Source organism: Meles meles, chromosome 18 (assembly GCF_922984935.1).
Source record: "Meles meles chromosome 18, mMelMel3.1 paternal haplotype, whole genome shotgun sequence".
Classification (NCBI taxonomy): Eukaryota; Metazoa; Chordata; class Mammalia; order Carnivora; family Mustelidae; genus Meles; species Meles meles.
Window position 1 is genome coordinate 22,824,496 of NC_060083.1, and position 17,539 is coordinate 22,842,034.

A 17,539-nucleotide genomic window follows, 5' to 3' on the forward strand; every position below is an offset into this window, starting at 1 on the left:
CCCCGTTTGTTCATCTATTGATAGATTTTGGGTTATTTCTATCTTTTGGCTCTTGTGAGTATTGCTGCTATGAATAGTGGTATACAAGTATCTTTTTTGAGCCCCTACTTTCAATTTTGGGTATGTACTCTCGTATTTTTCTTCTTTTTTTTTTCCCCCCTTAAAGATTTTATTTATTTGAGAAAGAGTGATAGCAAGAGGGAGAGCATGAGGAGGGGGTGGGAAGAGGGAGAACCAGGCTCTCCACTCAACAGGGAGCCAGATGCAGGGCTCGATCCCAGGACCCCAGGATCATGACCTGAGCTGAAGGCAGGCGTGTAACCCACTGAGCCACCCAGGCACCCTCCTTTAACATTTCTTATAGTGCACATCTGCTGTTAATGAATACTCACAGTTTTTGCTTGATAATTATTTAACCTTAATTGAAAGAAACCCTTTGTTTGATATAATTGTAGATTCATATGGAGTTATGAGAAATAATATAGAGAGATCTTATCGACTCTTCGCCCAGGTTCCCCCAGTGGTAACATCTTGGGTAACTATAGTGTAATATCCCAAGCAGGAAATTGGCATTGATACAGTTCACTTGACCTTATTCAAATTTCACCAGTTTTGCTTAACTCCTTTATGTGTGAGTTTGTTTTTTGAAGGTTTTATTCATTTGATAGAGCACAAGCAGGGGGAGCGGGAGAGAGAGAAGCAGGCTCCCCACTGAGCAGAGAGCCCAATGTGGAGGTCAGTCCCAGGACCTGGGGATCATGACCCTAGCTGAAGGCAGTCACTCAACCCCAGCTGAAAGCGCTCCTCTATGTATATATATTTAGTTCTGTGCAGTTTTATCACATGTGTAGATTCCTGTGACAGCTATCACAGTTAATACAAAATAGTTCCATCACAAGGATCACTTGTACTGCCCTTATTGTCACAGCTACCTCTCTCCCTTACCCACCCCAGCTCCTGGAAATCACTTGTGTTCTTCAGCTCTACAGTTTTGACATTTAGAGATTGTGTGGAATTACACAGTTTATACTTTTTGAAATAAGCTTTTTCTCACTTAGGATGATTTGGTTGAGATTCATCTAAGTTGTTAAATGCACCAGTGGTTTGTTCTTGCAAAGTAGTTGTTTATGGTATGTATGTACCGTGTTTTGTTTAAGCCTTTACCTACTGAAAGATGTTTGGGTGTTCCCCAGTTTTTTGTTACTTCAAATGAAGTACAAGCATACAAATGTTACAGGTTTTGTGTGAATATGTTTTGCTTATCTGGGATAAATATCCAAGAGTTCAATTGTTGGGTCCTATACCACACAGTTTAGTTTTGTAAGAACCTGCCATACTTTTCTAGAGTGTCGGTAACAATTTACATTTTTACTAATGAGGGGAGCTTGGGTGGCTCATTCAGTTGAGGCTTGGACTCTTGGTTTCAGCTCTGGTCATGATCTCAGGGTTTTGGGATCAAGCCCTGCATCAGGGTCCACGCTAGACATGGAGTCTGCTTGAGACTCTGTTTCACCGCCTCTTCCTCTGCCTAGCATGTGTGCACTCTTTCTCTCTCTCTTCCTCAAATAAATAAATACCTTTACATTTCTACTAATAATATGTGAGTAATCCAATTTTTTCATATCTTCACTAGCATTTTTTTCAATTGTGGTAAATATATGTAGCATAAAATTTATTTTAGCCATTTTTAAAGTATAGTTCTGTGTGGGGCACCTGGGTGGCTCAGTTGTGAAGTGTCTGCCTTCGGCTCAGGTCATGATCCCAAGGTCCTAGGATTTGAGCCCCGAGTGGGGCTCCCTGCCCAGCGGGGAACCTGCTTCTCCCTGTCCCACTTCCCCTGCTTGTGTTCTCCTTCCCTCTCTCTCTCTTTCTCTTCATCAAATAAATAAAATCTTTTTTTTTTTTTAATATTTTATTTATTTATTTGCCTGACAGAGAGAGTGCGCACAAGCAGGGGGTGCAGCAGGCAGAGGGAGAGGGAAGAGCAGGCTCCCTGTAGAGCAGGGAGTCTGACATGGGACTCGATCCCAGGACCCTGGGACCATGAGCTGAAGGCAGATGCTCAACCATCTGAGCCACACAGGCACCCCTAAATAAACTCTTAAAAAAAAAAAGTCTATAGTTCTTTGGCATTAAGTGCATTCACATTGTTGTGCCACTTTCTCTACCAGCCATTTCCAAAACTTCTTATCTTTCCCCAGTTAAAATTCTGTATCAATTAAAAAATTATTCCTCATTTCCCCCTCTCCCCAGCCCCTTGGAATTATATAATATTTGAAAGGAATCATACAGTATTTGGCCTTTTGTGACTAACTTATTTCATAGCATTTGGTGTTATAATTGCTTTTTTTTTTTTTTTTTTTAAATTTTAGCCATTCTTATAGGTGTGTAGAATCACCTTCAATTTTAAAGTAAATTTTGACTGGTAGTCTGGGTTGACCATTTTTTTAAGTACATGAGAGATGTCATGCCATTATGTTTTTGCCTTGCACAATTTCAGATGAGAATTCAGCAGTCATTCTTATTTTTGTTTCTCTGTGGGAAATATGTCTTCTTTTCTCTGACTAGTCTTAAGACTTTTATTATTATTGATTTTTCAGTAAGTTTACTATACCTTCATCTTCATTTGAAGTTATCGTGGAAGTGTTTATTGAGTTTCTTGAATCTGTGGGATTATAGTTTCCATCAAAATTAAATTTTTGGTCATTATTTCTTCTAATAATTTTTTTAGCTCACCCTCTCATGTGGTACTCCAATTGCATGTATGTTAGACCACTTAATATTGCCCCACAGTCACTGTGATCCTATATATATTTTTTCTTTTTTTGTCTGTACACTATATGGTTAGTTCTTACTTTCATGTCTCCATATTAATGGATCTTTTAAAAATTTATGTGTTTTCTTCAGCGTCACATATGCTGTTAGTCCCATCTAGTACATTTTTAAATTTCTGAATTGTATTTTTCATCTTTTGAAGTTCCATTTTGTTCTGTTTCGGTTTTTTTCCTTTTTTATTTTCTCTCCTCATTATGTATATATTCTTATTTAAATGCTTATAGATGTTTAGAATAACTGGTGCCTTTTCCCGCTAATTTCCCTTTCATTCTGAGGTCTATTTTTGTTGATCAGTTTTTCTGCCGGTTATGGATGACATTTCCTGGGATTTTTGGTATGTCTTTTTTTTTTTTTTTAATTTGCATCTTTAAAAAGATTTTATTTTTAAGTAATCTTTACACCCAATATGGGACTTAAACTTACAACTCTTGAGATCAGGAATTGCATGCTCCACAGATTAGGCCATCCAGGCACCCCTGGATTTTTTTTTTTTTTTTTTTTTTTTTTTTTTTTTTTTTGGGTAATGTAAGCCTTCATGAATTTGCATGTCATCCTTGCACAGGAGCCATGCTAGTCTTCCCTGTATCATTGTACTTTTAGTATATATGCTGCTGAAGCCTGCAGTTTTTGGTATACCTTTGAGTGTAGTATGTTGTCACTTTTTTTGTGTGTGTGCTGAATTCATTTGTCTGTCTTTAAAGAATGTTAAACTTTGTTCTGATGGGCAGTTACTTGTGGATCAGCTTAATCCTTTCAGGGATTTTTTAAGCTTCATTAAGGTAAATTTAGAATAGTCTTTATACTGTGGCTAATTTAGCTATACTATTAAGTTATGATCCTTTTGGGGGTCTCTACTGAGTGCCATAAGTCTTCGACTCTCCATTGTGGTTGAGTTAGAATTCAGACATCTTCCAGCCTGTGTGACTTCTGGGAGTTTAGCTCCCTAGTAGTTGTTCTTTGCCTGGCCTTATCGGAGTTTTACCCTATGCATGTGGAACTTAATTTGGCAAAATATTGGAAGGCATCCCCTAAACAATTCTGGAATTCTTTCTTTAGAAAGTTCACTTTCTCTATTTCAGTTGGCTTGGCCCTCCTAAACTCTTATCTTTGTTGTCTTAGATTAGAGGGTGCTATGTTTTACTTGGAATCCCTTTGCCTGTGCTACATTTTGGAGTGTTTCTAGGTAGAAAGCCAGTAATAGCCAGTAACCTAGAACTTAGCTTGTTTCATTTCTCTCAAAGATTGTGGTCATGTGTTACCTGAAAAGGAATTTTACGTTTTTCCAGTTCTTCAGGTCTTAAGACAGGAAAATAAATCCTGTCCCAGTTACTCTGTCATACTTCTCAGAAGCAGAAGTTGATCCCAAATTTGCATATACCAAGTCTTAAAAATAATTTGGTTTAAATTTTTTCATAATATTATAGCCAATATTGTGATAGTCGTCGTCTTCTTTTTTTTTTTTTTTAAGTTTTATTTAAGTAGTCTCTACACCCAACTTGGGGCTCAACTTAAGGCCCTGAGACCAAGAGTCATATGTTCCTCTGACTGACCCAGCCAGGTGCCCCTGGTGATTCTATTCTTTTTTTTTTTTTTTTTTTTTGTGAGATTTTATTTATTCGACAGAGAGCGCAAGTAGAGGGACCGGCAGGCAGAGGGAGAAGCAGGCTCCCCACTGAGCAATGAACCCAGTGTGGGGCCTGATTGGGATTATGACTCAAGCTGAAGGCAGACGCTTAACCAGCTGAGCTACCCAGGCACCCTGAGAGGTACTATTCTTGATTACATTGTGACAGCACATACTTGACATATTTATACTCCTTCTTTTGCTTTTTGGAAGAGTTAGTGGGGTCAGTGGAAGAATATAATCCATACAGAAATAAGTGAATGCAGAATATGTAATAAAATAGCTGCAAAGTGGTGTGGGGATTTTTTTTTTTTTTTAAAGTATCTTGGTGTGTTAGTGGAATTGATAAGAATTTACACACAAGGGAATAATTGAAGTAGGATAATTGAAGTAGGATAATTGGAAGGGTGGATAAGATTTATAGACAGAGATGGTGGGATAGCATTCCATATGGAGAAAATAGCACTAGTATATATGATGCCATTGGTGAGAAATAAGTTCAGAAATGTCTGTTGGATCCAGATGGGGAGAACCCTGAAAAGTCCCCCTAGAGAAGATTGTAGTAGTGGGAAGTTTTGGGTCATTTAAAATTTTTGAGCAGGAGGATTGCGTTATACTTTCGAGGTGCCTTAGAGATCTTAGATGAGTCAAGAGTGCCGTATCCATTATGGTCTTTGTTTGCCTGTGGAAAAGTGACATTGTATGTCTTAAGGAGAAGAGAAACTTATTGTAAGGCTACCAAATTGCTCATAGACTCAAAAGAAGGGTCGGAGAGGCAGCCTGGGAGTTCCTGGGATGTTGATATCAGGAATGAATTGACAGTCTCTCTCTCTCTCTCTCTCTTTTTTTTATTTTTGAGAGAGAGAGAGAGAGAGCGAGCGTGAGCGCGTGAGCTCACGGAACAGAGGGATGGGATGGGAAACAGGGAGAGAGAGGAAGAGTCTTAAGCAGGCTCCACACCCAGCCTGGGACTCCATATGGGGCTTGATCTCATAGCCCTGACCTTAGTCAAGAAATTAGTTTTAGATTTAGAGTTTTTAAAGTAAGCCTTTTGTTTTTATTTTAAAAATTTTAGATTTACAGAAAAATTACAGCTAGTATATAGAGAATTCTCATGTACCTTTCACCTAGCTTCCTCTAATATTGTTTTAAATAACAATGGATATATTTGTCAAAGCTAAGAAGTTAATATTGATACAAAACTATTAACTAAATTATTGACTTTATTCAGATTTATCCAGATTTTCCCCCTGATGTCCTTTTTCCTATTCCAGGATGCAGGATTCAGGATATTACCTTGCATCTAGTAAATTTAGATTTTTAATTCCAGTTCTGTTAGTAAGTCTGACCTTAAGTAACCACTCAACCTTTCAGGCCCTTATCCATAATGTAAATATTAACTTAAAGGATATCTAAAGTACCTTTTATAATTTTGCCATTCTGAGTCTGTTTATATGTCACACAGTATGCTCAGTTTTTATTTTGAAAGCGATTTTAAGATCTAATCAATATGCCAGATCTTGTTGACAGTAAAAAAATTCAATTTTTATCTTGTAACTGTTCTTAAGTATTGAAGGAAAACCATATATTGAGATTTGGGAAAACTCACAAGAGCTTTTTCTTCTATTTGAACAAAAAAATGACAAAAAGGCAGGCATTGTTTTGTTTTGACTCATTTTCTCTGCAAATATTACAGTTTATCAGTTGTGTAATTATTGAAAGGAAAGTCATAAAATATGTGTATGTTAAATTGGTTTTTTTAGGGGGATTTAAGGAGAACACAAAGCCTAGAAATGTAATTTAAAGGTGGATCTTAGTATAGTGGAATATATAATGGAGATTTAAAAAAAATTATTTCTTTGTTTGTTAGAGACACAACAAGCGAGGGAACACAAGCAGGGAGAGTGGAAGAGGGAGAGAAGCAGGCTTCCTGTTGAGCAGGGAGCCTGATGCAGTATGGGGCTCGTGGTATGGGGCTCGATCCCACTGAGTGGAAGGCAGACACTTAATAACTGAGCCACCCAGTTGCTCCTGTAATGGAGGTAATTGAGAGCAGATATATCCTAAATAGTCCAAGTAGTTTATATTTTGTTGTTTATTAGTGCTTCTCAGGTTTAGGCATAATTTGATGTAGATTAAATTGTTTATATTTTAAATTGTTGCCCCTTTTCACTTCCAGTCTAGGTTAAGGAGAATATCCTATTAGAAATAATCTCCAGACAGTTGTATTTTATCTCTTAGATTCTCTTTCTCTCTCTTTTTAAAAGATTTTATTTATTTTTATGTATTTGTCAGAGAGAGAGGGGACAAATAGGGGGAGTGGAAGACAGAGGGAGAAACAGGCTCCCTGAGCAGGGAGAGTGATGCTGGACTCAGTCCCAGGACTCTGAGATAATGACCTGAGCTGAAAGCAGATACTCAACCAGCTGAGCCACCCAGGCATCCTTCCCTCAGATTCTCCTATTCTCCACATTCTCAGAAATGTTGAATACAACCTGCCAGTAGTCTTGGCTTACAGATAATTGACTCTGATTCAATAGTAGTTTCAATTAAATGACTTCATTACTCTTAAGGACTTTGAAGTATAATGTTTGACCATTGTACTAGTCATTTTCTTAAATTATATTTGTAATTGTGTTAATTCATTATTTAGTCTAGCAACTTTCAACCTTTGGTTTACAAAAAAAGTTTATGAAAAATTGTAGGTTTGATGAGGGGCCAGAGGTATGCATTTTAAAAGCATACTCGGCAGTTTTTACACGGGTGGCTATATAGCATACTTTGAAAAAAACATAATTGTACATAAAATCTTTTTATTGTCAAAATTCTTGTATTAAAACCATATTTTTCATTGTTTACCTGATTCCTGTATTCACTCTGATATTTTTTGAATGCCTGCTATCAGAATCATTGTGTTAGGTACATCAGTTTCAAAGATTAATAAGAGAGCCTCTGCCTTTAAGGAACTCACCTAGTAGTAGGATGAGATAGATTAGTAAACAGTTAAGAACAGTGAGATGAGATAAGTGTTAATTGAGTATAAGCAAACCTTATAGAAGCATTACACACACACATAAAAGCAGTTAATTGTGCCTGGAAGAAGAATAAGGTTGGGAAGTTTCCCACTGGAGATGATAACCAGAGATAGAAAGAAATATAGGAGTTTAGACAACATCAAAATAAAAAGCTTCTGCACAGTGAAGGAAACAGTCAACAAAACTAAATGGCAACCTACTGAATGGGAGAAGATATTTGCAAATGACATATCTGATAAAGAGTATCCAAAAATACATAAAAGAACTGATACAACTCAACACCCAAAAAGCAAGTAATCTGATTCAAAAATGGGCAGAAGGAGGGGTACCTGGCTGGCTCAGTTGGTAGAGCATGTGACTTTTTTTTTTTTATTTTTTCTTTTTTACAGAGAGAGAGAGAGATTACAAGTAGGCAGAGCAGCAGCCAGAGAGGGGAGGAAGCAGGCTCCCTGCCAAGCAGAGAGCCCGATACGGGGCTCGATCCCAGGACCCTGAGATCATGACCTGAGCTGAAGGCAGAGGCTTAACCCACTGAGCCACCCAGGCGCCCCGCATGTGACTTTTGATTACAGGTGTCATCAGTTCAAACCCCAGCTTGGCATGGAGCTCACAAAAAAAAGAAAAAAGCGGGGTGCCTGGGTGACTCAGTGGGTTAAAGCCTCTGCCTTTGGCTCAGGCATGATCCCGGAGTCCTGGGATCTAGCCCTGTGTTGGGCTCTCGGCTCAGCAGGGAGCTTGCTTCCCTTCCTCTCTCTCTGCCTGCCTCTCTGTCTACTTGTGGTCTCTGTCTGTCAAATAAATGAATAAAAAATCTTTAAAAAACAAACAAAAAAATAATGGGCAGAAGACATGTACAGACATTTCTCCAAAGACATACAGTGGGCCAACAGACACATGAGAAAAGATGCTTTATCAACATCACTTATCATCAGGGAAATGCAAATCAAAACTATAATGAGATACCACCTCATACCTGTCAGTACAGTTAAAATAAAAAAGACAAGAAATAACAAGTGTTGTCAGGGGTGTGGATTAAGAGGAACCTTTGTGGGGGCGCCTGGGTGGCTCAGTGGGTTAAGCCGCTGCTTTCGGCTCGGGTCATGGTCCCGGGGTCCTGGGATCGAGCCCCGCATCGGGCTCTCTGCTCCGCGGGGAGCCTGCTTCCTCCTCTCTCTCTGCCTGCCTCTCTGCCTAGTTGTGATTTCTCTCTGTCAAATAAATAAAATGTTTAAAAAAAAAAAAAAAAAGAGGAACCTTTGTGGACTATTGGTGGGAATGCAAACTGGTGCAGCTGGTGTGAAAAACAGTATGGCGGTTACTCAAAAAGTTAAAAAATAGGGTGCCTGGCTGGCTCAGCCAGAGGAGTATACATCTCTTGATCTTGGGGTCTGTACACTCCATGTTGGGTGTAAGATTACTTAAGTAAATAAAACTTTAAAAAGTTAAAAATAGAATTACCCTATGATCAGTAATTGTACTATTGAGTATTTACTCTCAAAATACAAAACACAAATTGAATGGGATACATGCACCCCTGTTTATTGCTGCATTAGTTATAATAGCTAGATTATCAAGTAGCCACATGTTCATTGATAGATGATAAAAAAGAGGTGGTATATATATACAAAATAGAATATTAATCAGCTATAAAATGGAATGAAATCTTGCCATTTGCATCAGCATAGATGGAGCTAGAGAGTATAATGCTAAGTGAAATAAGTCAGAGAAAGACAAATACCATATGATATTATTTATGTGGAATTTAAGAAACAAACATGCAAAGGAAAAAAAATGAGAGATAAACCAGAAAACAGACTTTTGACTATAGTAAACAAGCTGATGGTTACCAGAGGGGAGAAGGGTGTGGGGATTGAAGGAGTACACTTATGATGAGCAATGAGTAAGGTATGGAATTGCTGAATATTGTACACATGAAACTACTGTAACGCTGTATGTTAACTGTACTGGAATTAAAATAAAAACTTAAATCAAGAAAAATAAGAAAATAAAGTAGAGGAGTTTGGCATGAAGTACTTACTGATTATGAACAATATGTTCTCTATACGTATTTCATTTAACCCCCGTAATATCCCCCTTGACATACATATTATCATTTCCCCTATTGTAGAGTTGGGAAGGCTGAGGTCAGAGAGATTAAGTTGCTTCCCTATAAGTTAACTGCCCAGAGTTAGTATGTTGTATAGATCTGGTTTGGGGACTTAGACAATATAATTCTAGAACCTGTGTTTTTAGTTACTGTGTGTTCAAGGATCTCTGGTAAAAGGAATGTGACAATAAACTGAGAGGGCTGTCTTATCAGAGCCAGGAAGTTGGAGTTGAGACCAAAGAGGTAGGTAGAGTCAGATGATGCAGTTCCATAAATGTTAATGATTTTTGTTTCAACTGAAATACAGTGTAAAGGCATTGAACACCTAGAGAAAATGACATAATCAGATTTGCATTTTGAAAGGTCATTTTGGTCTTAGTAGATTGGATTTGAGAAGGGCCAAGAGTGGATGCAATGACACCATTTAGGAAGTTGTTATAGTAAGGTAGCCCGAGTGAGGGATGGCAGTAGTGTGGATGGAATAAGGAGGGGATTGTGGAGATGTAGTAAAGTGGGTCAATTTGAGAAAGTTTTAGGAGGACAAATCTACAAGACATGATGATCAATTGAGTTTTGAGTGAAGGAAAGGGAATTGTCAAAAAAGAATTCTTCGGTTTCCAAATTGCTGAATTGGATACATTAGGTTGGATACATTCACTTTGTTTTATATAGGACACACAAAAGGAAGTTTAGTTTAAGTGATTAGATTATGTTGAGTTAGAAGTGCCTTTGAGATATACAAGTGGAAGATGTCAAATATGTAGTTTATAGTACCTTTGAACTTTCTATGTAGTAAATAAATTGGCTGTCCATTCTTCTGTCTGTAATGACGAGGTTGATTGGTACTTTTCCAGGGCTTTATCACAGTTATCTCTTGAATTACTGTTGTTGTTGTTGTTTTTTAAGATTTTATTTTTTTATTTGACAGAGAAAGCACAAGTAGGCGGAGAGGAGGCAGGCAGAGAGAAGGGGGGGGAAGCAGGCTCCCCGCTGAGCAGAGAGCCCGATATGGGGCTCAGTCCCAGGACCCTGAGATCATGACTTGAGCAGAGGCAGAGGCTTTAACCCACTGAGTCACCCAGGCACCCTGCTTTTCTCTTTTTTTTATAAGCTTCATGCCAAGCTGGGGTTTGAACTGATGATACCTGTAATCAAAAGTCACATGCTCTACCAACTGAGCCACCCAGGTGCCCCTTGAATTACTGTTAATAAAAAAGAATGTAAATAGAGTTTGTCTTTCAGTTATTTGAGCCATCCAGGCGCCCCTAAGAACAATCTGTTTTGAATATTTAAGTAAATATTTCCTTCCTTTTGTTAATGAAAGAATTATTCTTGGCTTACCTAAACTACAGTTATCCAAGTTACTATATATAGGTGTACAATGGGAATCGTTATACCAGAAGCAAAATGTTTTTTATTTCTTCATCATATTCATTTGATGCTGCCCTGCTAAATCACCATAACATTACTTTATGCATTTGGACTTACTGGATATTTTATTTTATTTTTTTATTTGTTTTTGTTTTTAAGATTTTATTTACTTGACAGATAGAGATCACAAGTAGGCAGAGAGGCAGGCAGAGAGAGAGGAAGGGAAGCAGGCTCCTTGTTGAGCAGAGAACCTGATGTAGGGCTCCATCCCAGGATGCTGGGATCATGACCTGAGCCAAAGGCAGAGGCTTAACCCACCGAGCCACTCAGGCGCCCGACATATTGGATATTTTAACTATTGTCTTTATATTTTCTTGGAAAACAGAAGATACAGTGACTAATATTTCTTTAAATAATTTAAAAACTATTCTAAGATTATTACATTTTGTTTGTTGAGCTGTGATCAATAGTTTCCTGTTTTCAGAAAATGTTGCCATTCTTAAAGTATTGTGGTACTGAACTAACAAGACTAAATAAGCTTTTGATGCAGATTTTATATCTCCTAGGTATTGTAATTACTGTAGATATTTTATATCTCCTAGGTATTGTAATTGTGTTACTGATATTTTCAAAAAGATTTTACGTAAAAAATGATTTTATTTTTAAGTAATCTCTATACCCAGCATGGGACTTGAACTTACAACCCTGACATCAAGAGTTGCATGCTCTGCCAACTGAGCCAGCCAGCCAGGTTCCCCTGTATTACTGATATTTTTAAAGTTATCTGGAAAAAATAGTTTTAAAAGTAATTCATGTATAAATGTAGAACATTTGGAAGTTAAAAGCCATCACTGCTTTTACCACCTAGAGATATTACTGTTTTGGTGTATTTCCTTTACTATTGCTTGTGTGTATTTTTAATGTATAGACATTGTATAGCATAATAGTTAAGAATGGAGATTCTAGGGGCACCTGGGTGGCTCAGTCAGTTAAGCCTTTGGCTTAGGTTATGATCCCAGGGTCCTGGGATCAAGTCCCAAATCAGGCTCCTTGCTGAGTGGGGAGTCTGCTTCTCCCCCTCCCTCTGCTCTTCCACTTGCTTGTGCATGCTTTCTCTCTCTCTCATAAATAAAAATCCTTAAAAAAAAAAAAAAAAGATTCTCAAGATTCTCTAGATTTTCCAGAATTAAATCCTGTGGGTTCAGATTTTTGTTCCACCGCTTATTAGCTATGTGATTTTTAAAAAAGATTTGAGTGTCAGTAACTAAGAGAGGTAGAGAGAAGCAGAGGGAGAGGGAGCCACCCACATGCTCCTTAGCTATGTGATTTTAGCAGATCACTTAATTTCTCTGAATCTTGAGTTTTAAAATCTGTAATATGGGGATAATAAAAGTAAAAATTACTATTTGTTGTGTGCCAGGTACTTTATTTACTTAATGAAAAATCTGAATCCTCATAACATCTCTGCTTAAGAGCTACTTAATAGTACCTTTAAGGGAATAAATTAAGGGGGTGCCTGGGTGGCTTAGTCTGTTGAGCATCTGACTTTTGATCTCCACTCAGGTTGTGATCTTGGGTCCTGAGATGGAGCCTTGCCTGGGGCTCTGCTCAGCACAGAGTCTGCTTGTTCCTCTCCCTCTGATCTTCCCTACACTTGTGTTCTCTCTCTAAAATAAATAAAATATTTTAAAAAATTAAAGAATAAATTAGGGGCGCCTGAGTGGTACAGTCAGTTGGGCAAATATCTCTTGTTTTTGGCTCAGGTCCTCATCTCAGTGTTGTGAGATTAAGCCCGGTTTTGGGGTCCTCACTCACTGAGTGAGAAATCTGCTTGAGCCTCTCCTGCCCCTCCCACTCGTGCTCTCTCTCTCAAATCTTAAAAAAGAGAGAATAAATTAGGTAATGGATATAATGTACATAATATAGTGCTTAGGATATAATAAATGTTATTTATACATATTTTAAAAATTGCATTTGTACAGTTTATTAAAGCTTTTATTGTGGCCCCATTCCCATGCCATTAATATTCTTTAAAACCAGAATTTTTCAAATGACTTAAAAAATTTGTCAGATTGTTTCATTTACTTATGTCTGTAGTGATAGACCTTGAGATTGTTTCTGGCTATTTTGCTCTTATAAATAATGCTGTTGTGAACATTTTTGTTTTAATTATTTTTTTAGTTTCTAGAGGTAGAGTTGAGTCAAAGGGCTGGAGGGTTTTTATATTGATGCCTGGTCCTGCATTGCTTTCCAGAAATGTGAGTCAACGTACATTCTTCTTTCTCATACATTTTTCATTTTTTAAAAAAGATTTTATTTATTTATTTGACACAGAGAGAGATCTCAAGTAGGCAGAGAGGCAGGCAGAGAGACAGGAGAAGTAGGCTCCCCGCTGAGCAGAGAGCCCCATGCGGGGCTCGATCCCAGGACCCTGAGATCATGACCTGAGCTGAAGGCAGAGGCTTAACCCACTGAGCCACCCAGGCGCCCCCTCATACATTTTTCAAAAATATTTTATTTATTTGTCGGGGGGGCGGGGAGAGCACAAGCAGGGGGAGCAGCAGATTACCATGTTTTAAATTATAATTGGAAGTGATACTTTCTCATTCTTTCAGTGAGCTTTTAGTTATTAAACTATTGGACTTTTAGGTTGTTTCTGGTATCCCCCCTCCCCAACTTTAAAGTTTTGAAATTTTATTATTTTTGTCCTTTAAACATTTTATTTAATGGCCAGGAAATGGTATAGAATAATTGCCAAATCACATAAATTAACTTTTTTGTTAATGTTTGTGATCCCAGAAAGAACACTCTTAATTGGTCAATTTAAACTGTGTGGGAGTTTACATAAGTTACTGTCTGGGCTTGTGACTGAGTGTGGTTGGTAGACCCATCTTTCCGTGGTTCCGAGCAAAGGGCAGCTTCCCTATTTGGCATGTTTAGGATCTTCTGTCTCAGAGAGTGGCCTCTGGTCTTGGTTTTGAGTGGTAGAGATACTCTAGTAAAGGTCAGTCTGTTTCCCTTGGTGACCTCTGGCAGTTCTTTCAGGTCAGGTTGCACTCAGTCCAGTTTGTCCAACACACTCCTCAGATTTTGCCTGCTGTTTGCAACAATAAAGAAATAATCTCAGGCTGGAATAATTAATACAGGTCTGTTTATTCCTTAAAAGCTCCACACAGGAAGCCTCATCTGCCCAAAGAAGTCCAGAGCACACTTGTTGACAAACTTGCTTTTTTAAAAAAATCACTGCCACAGATCTTTCTCTTTTAGCAGCAAAGCATGAAGATTTTTTTTTTTTTTAAAGATTTTAAAGTAATCTCTACAACAAACATGAGGCTCAAACTTAAACTCTGAGATCATTAGTCATATATATGTTCCATGGACTGAGCCCCACTATGAGCCCCTGGAGCATGAACTCCTTGCTGGGTTTTTCACACTTAGCCTCATAGTGATGGGCTGCAACTTTAAGCACAGAACTTTTACCTCCTGCACTTTTGGATCCGCCCAAGTGGGCAGCTTTGGCATGCTGGTGGTAGCCTTGACCTGTAGAGGCACCCTGGCATTGTTGCCCTTTATTTCCTATCTTTTTTTTTTTTTTTTTCAAGATTTTATTTATTTATTTATTTGACAGAGATCACAAGTAGGCAGAGAGGCAGGCAGAGAGAGAGAGAGAGAGAGAGAGGAAGCAGGCTCCCCGCCAAGCAGAGAGCCCGATGCGGGGCTCGATCCCAGGACCCTGGGACCATGACCTGAGCCAAAGGCAGAGGCCTCAACCCACCCAGGCGCCCCTATTTCCTATCTTTTTATTTTTTATTTTTATTTTTTTTATATCTATCTTTTTATTTTGAGAAATACAGAATTATTTGGAAAGTTGCTAGACTTGTATAATGAATTCCCATTGTACTCCTTAAGAAGATTCACCAATTGTTAACATATATACCATATAACTATTGCTATATTACATAGACATTCACTTGATATCCCCTGAAGTGTTTGAGTTAGTTGCAGACATGACTGTAAATACTGAAGCACGTATTGCCTGAGAACAAGGACATTATCTCACTAAACACAGTAAAAGTACTACAGGAAATATAACAATATGATACTCTTATCAAATATACGGTGTATATTCCGATTCCAGTTTATCACAATAATGTCTTTTTTTTTTTTTTAAGATTTATTTATTTATTTATTTGACAGACAGAGATCACAAGCAGGCATAGAGGCAGGCAGAGAAAGAGGAAGGGAAGCAGGCTCCCTGCTGAGTAGAGAGCCTGATGCGGGGCTCAATCCCAGGACCCTGAGATCATGACCTGAGCCGAAGGCAGAAGCTTTAACCCACTGAGCCACCCAGGCGCCCCACAATAATGTCTTTTAAAAGATTTATTTATTTATTAGATAGAGAGTGTGTGCAACTTGAGTACAGGGGGTGGGGGAGGGGCAGAGGGAGAGAGAATCCCAAGCAGACTCCCCGCTGAGCGTGGAGCAGTAAACAGGGCTGATCTCACAACCCTGAGAGCATGACCTGAAATCAAAAGTCAGATGCTCAGTCAGTGACTGAGCCAGCCAGGGGCCCTAATGTCTTTTAAAGATGGATTTTTTCCCCCCAATTCAGGACCATATATGGGAATTAATTGTCATATTAAGGTAGGAAATGTTGGCTTTCTTGGCTGATGGCCAAGAAAGAATTATTGAGATGTATTTGGTGCAAAAAGAGGTTTTTTGTTTTTAAGATTTTATTTGAGATTTTATTTAAGATTTTATTTATCAGAGGTCATGAGCAGAAGGAGGGGCCAAGGGAGAGGGAGAAGCAGATTCCCCACTGAGCAGGGACCCCAACGTGTGCCTCAGTCCTAGGACCCCCAAGATCATGACCTGAGCCAAAGGCAGACGCTTAACTGATTGAGCCACCCAGGTTCCCCTAAAAGGTGTTTTTTTAAAGCACAGGACCCATGGGCAGAAAGAGCTGTGCTGTGGTCATGAGGACTGGTGGATTATATACTTTCAAGTTGGCGGGGGGGTTAGGAGTAGCGAAAGTCTCTAAGGAATTTTGGAAGCAGGGTTTCCGGGACCTTGAGATGGCTAGATATTGTTAGGAAAAGACTTTATTTATATACCTTTTTTTTATTTTTTAATTTTTATTTATATATTTTATTTATTTATATACTCTCTAATAAAACCTTAGTCACGAGACTGTTCAGATATATATCGGTGGGCCATAGGCTTGGGGAATGATGGCCGACTTATATCTTGGATGGGTTATAGAGATAAAGGAAGTTTCAAAAGGAATTCTTATATGTTAAAGAAGACTTATAGGATCTTGGGTGTTGGGTTAAGATTGCCTTTTGCCATTAGGAAAGTATTAACATTGAGGCAGCTGAGCTTCTAGAGGAATGCCACTCTGCCTGTGTCAGGGACTTGTCAATGGTCTGTAAGTAATAACGAAATTTACTCTTTCTTTTGCCTTTGCTTCCCACTCTAGAACATACCTGGTCTTTTTTGTCTTCATGATATTTTGAAGAATTCAGGTTAGTTGTTTTGCAACTAATTTCCATTCTGACAGAATATCATCTTTATTAGATTTTCAAATTTGTTAGTGTGAAATTCTAGATATTTAAATAGTTTGATAGTCTTTTTTCTTCATCCCAAATCTTTGACCCAGTAATAGTTTTAGAAGAATGTTTTTCAGTGTATTCAAGGAATTTTGAAAAATTTAAATGAAAATCTTTCTCCTTTGCAAAGTTGTAACACTTGTAGATTTTGAGTTAAAAACAAAAAATTCCTGCTTCATCCCTACTTTGCATTTAAGTTTCTAACACTTTGAAGAATCATGCAATTGTTTATTTGCATTGTAAAAATTCATGTAAACTGCAGTAGAATAAACTAGAAAGTACTGATAAGGAAAATGAAGAAAATGAATCTATAAATCCTAGCACTCACATATAACAGCTATTAACAGTTCGGCGTCTTCCTTTCCAAACCTGAGGGCATGAGAGTGTATGTGTGAAAGAAACATTAAAAGAATTTCTTGGGGCACCTGTGTGGCTCAGCTGGTTGAGGTTAAGCGTCTGCCTTGGCTCAGGTCCTGATCCAGGTCGTGCTCCCTGCTCATCAAGGGAGCCTGCTTCTTTCTCTCCGTCTCCCCCCTACCCCGTGGGAACCCTGGCACGCTCGCTCGCGCTCTCTCTCTTTCTCTCTCTCAAATAAATAAATAAATAAGTCAATCACCCTGTCTTTTAAAAAATGAAAATAACAAAAATAAAAGAATTTTATATAGGGTGCCTAGCTGGCTTAGTTGGTAGAGCATTCAGTCTTGGTCTTGTGGTTGTAAGTTCAGCCCCATGTTGGATATGGAGATTATTTAAAATCTTAAAAAAAAAAAAAGAATTTTGTATTGTAGCACTGTGCTGTAGCTTGCTTTTCCCTCCTTTAATAATGGTTACATTATTAAGCAATGAAAGAATGGAAAAGTAGAAGTGCCATATAATCTATTAAAGGGAAACAACTGGAAAGAGAGGCTCATCTTATCATTAAGCATTTTAGATTCTTACCAAGTACTGTAAATAATTC

General features: G+C 38.2%; 1 protein-coding gene and 1 non-coding gene across 2 annotated transcripts in view; one reads left to right on the plus strand and one right to left on the minus strand.

Moving 5' to 3' along the window:
* TAOK1 (TAO kinase 1) overlaps nt 1-17,539 on the plus strand; it is a 173,905-nt gene that overhangs the window by 26,014 nt on the left and 130,352 nt on the right. The window lies entirely within an intron of this gene.
* LOC123930334 lies at nt 3,353-3,455 on the minus strand. Its single transcript, XR_006816052.1, has one exon. It is a non-coding gene; the product is annotated as a U6 spliceosomal RNA (small nuclear RNA).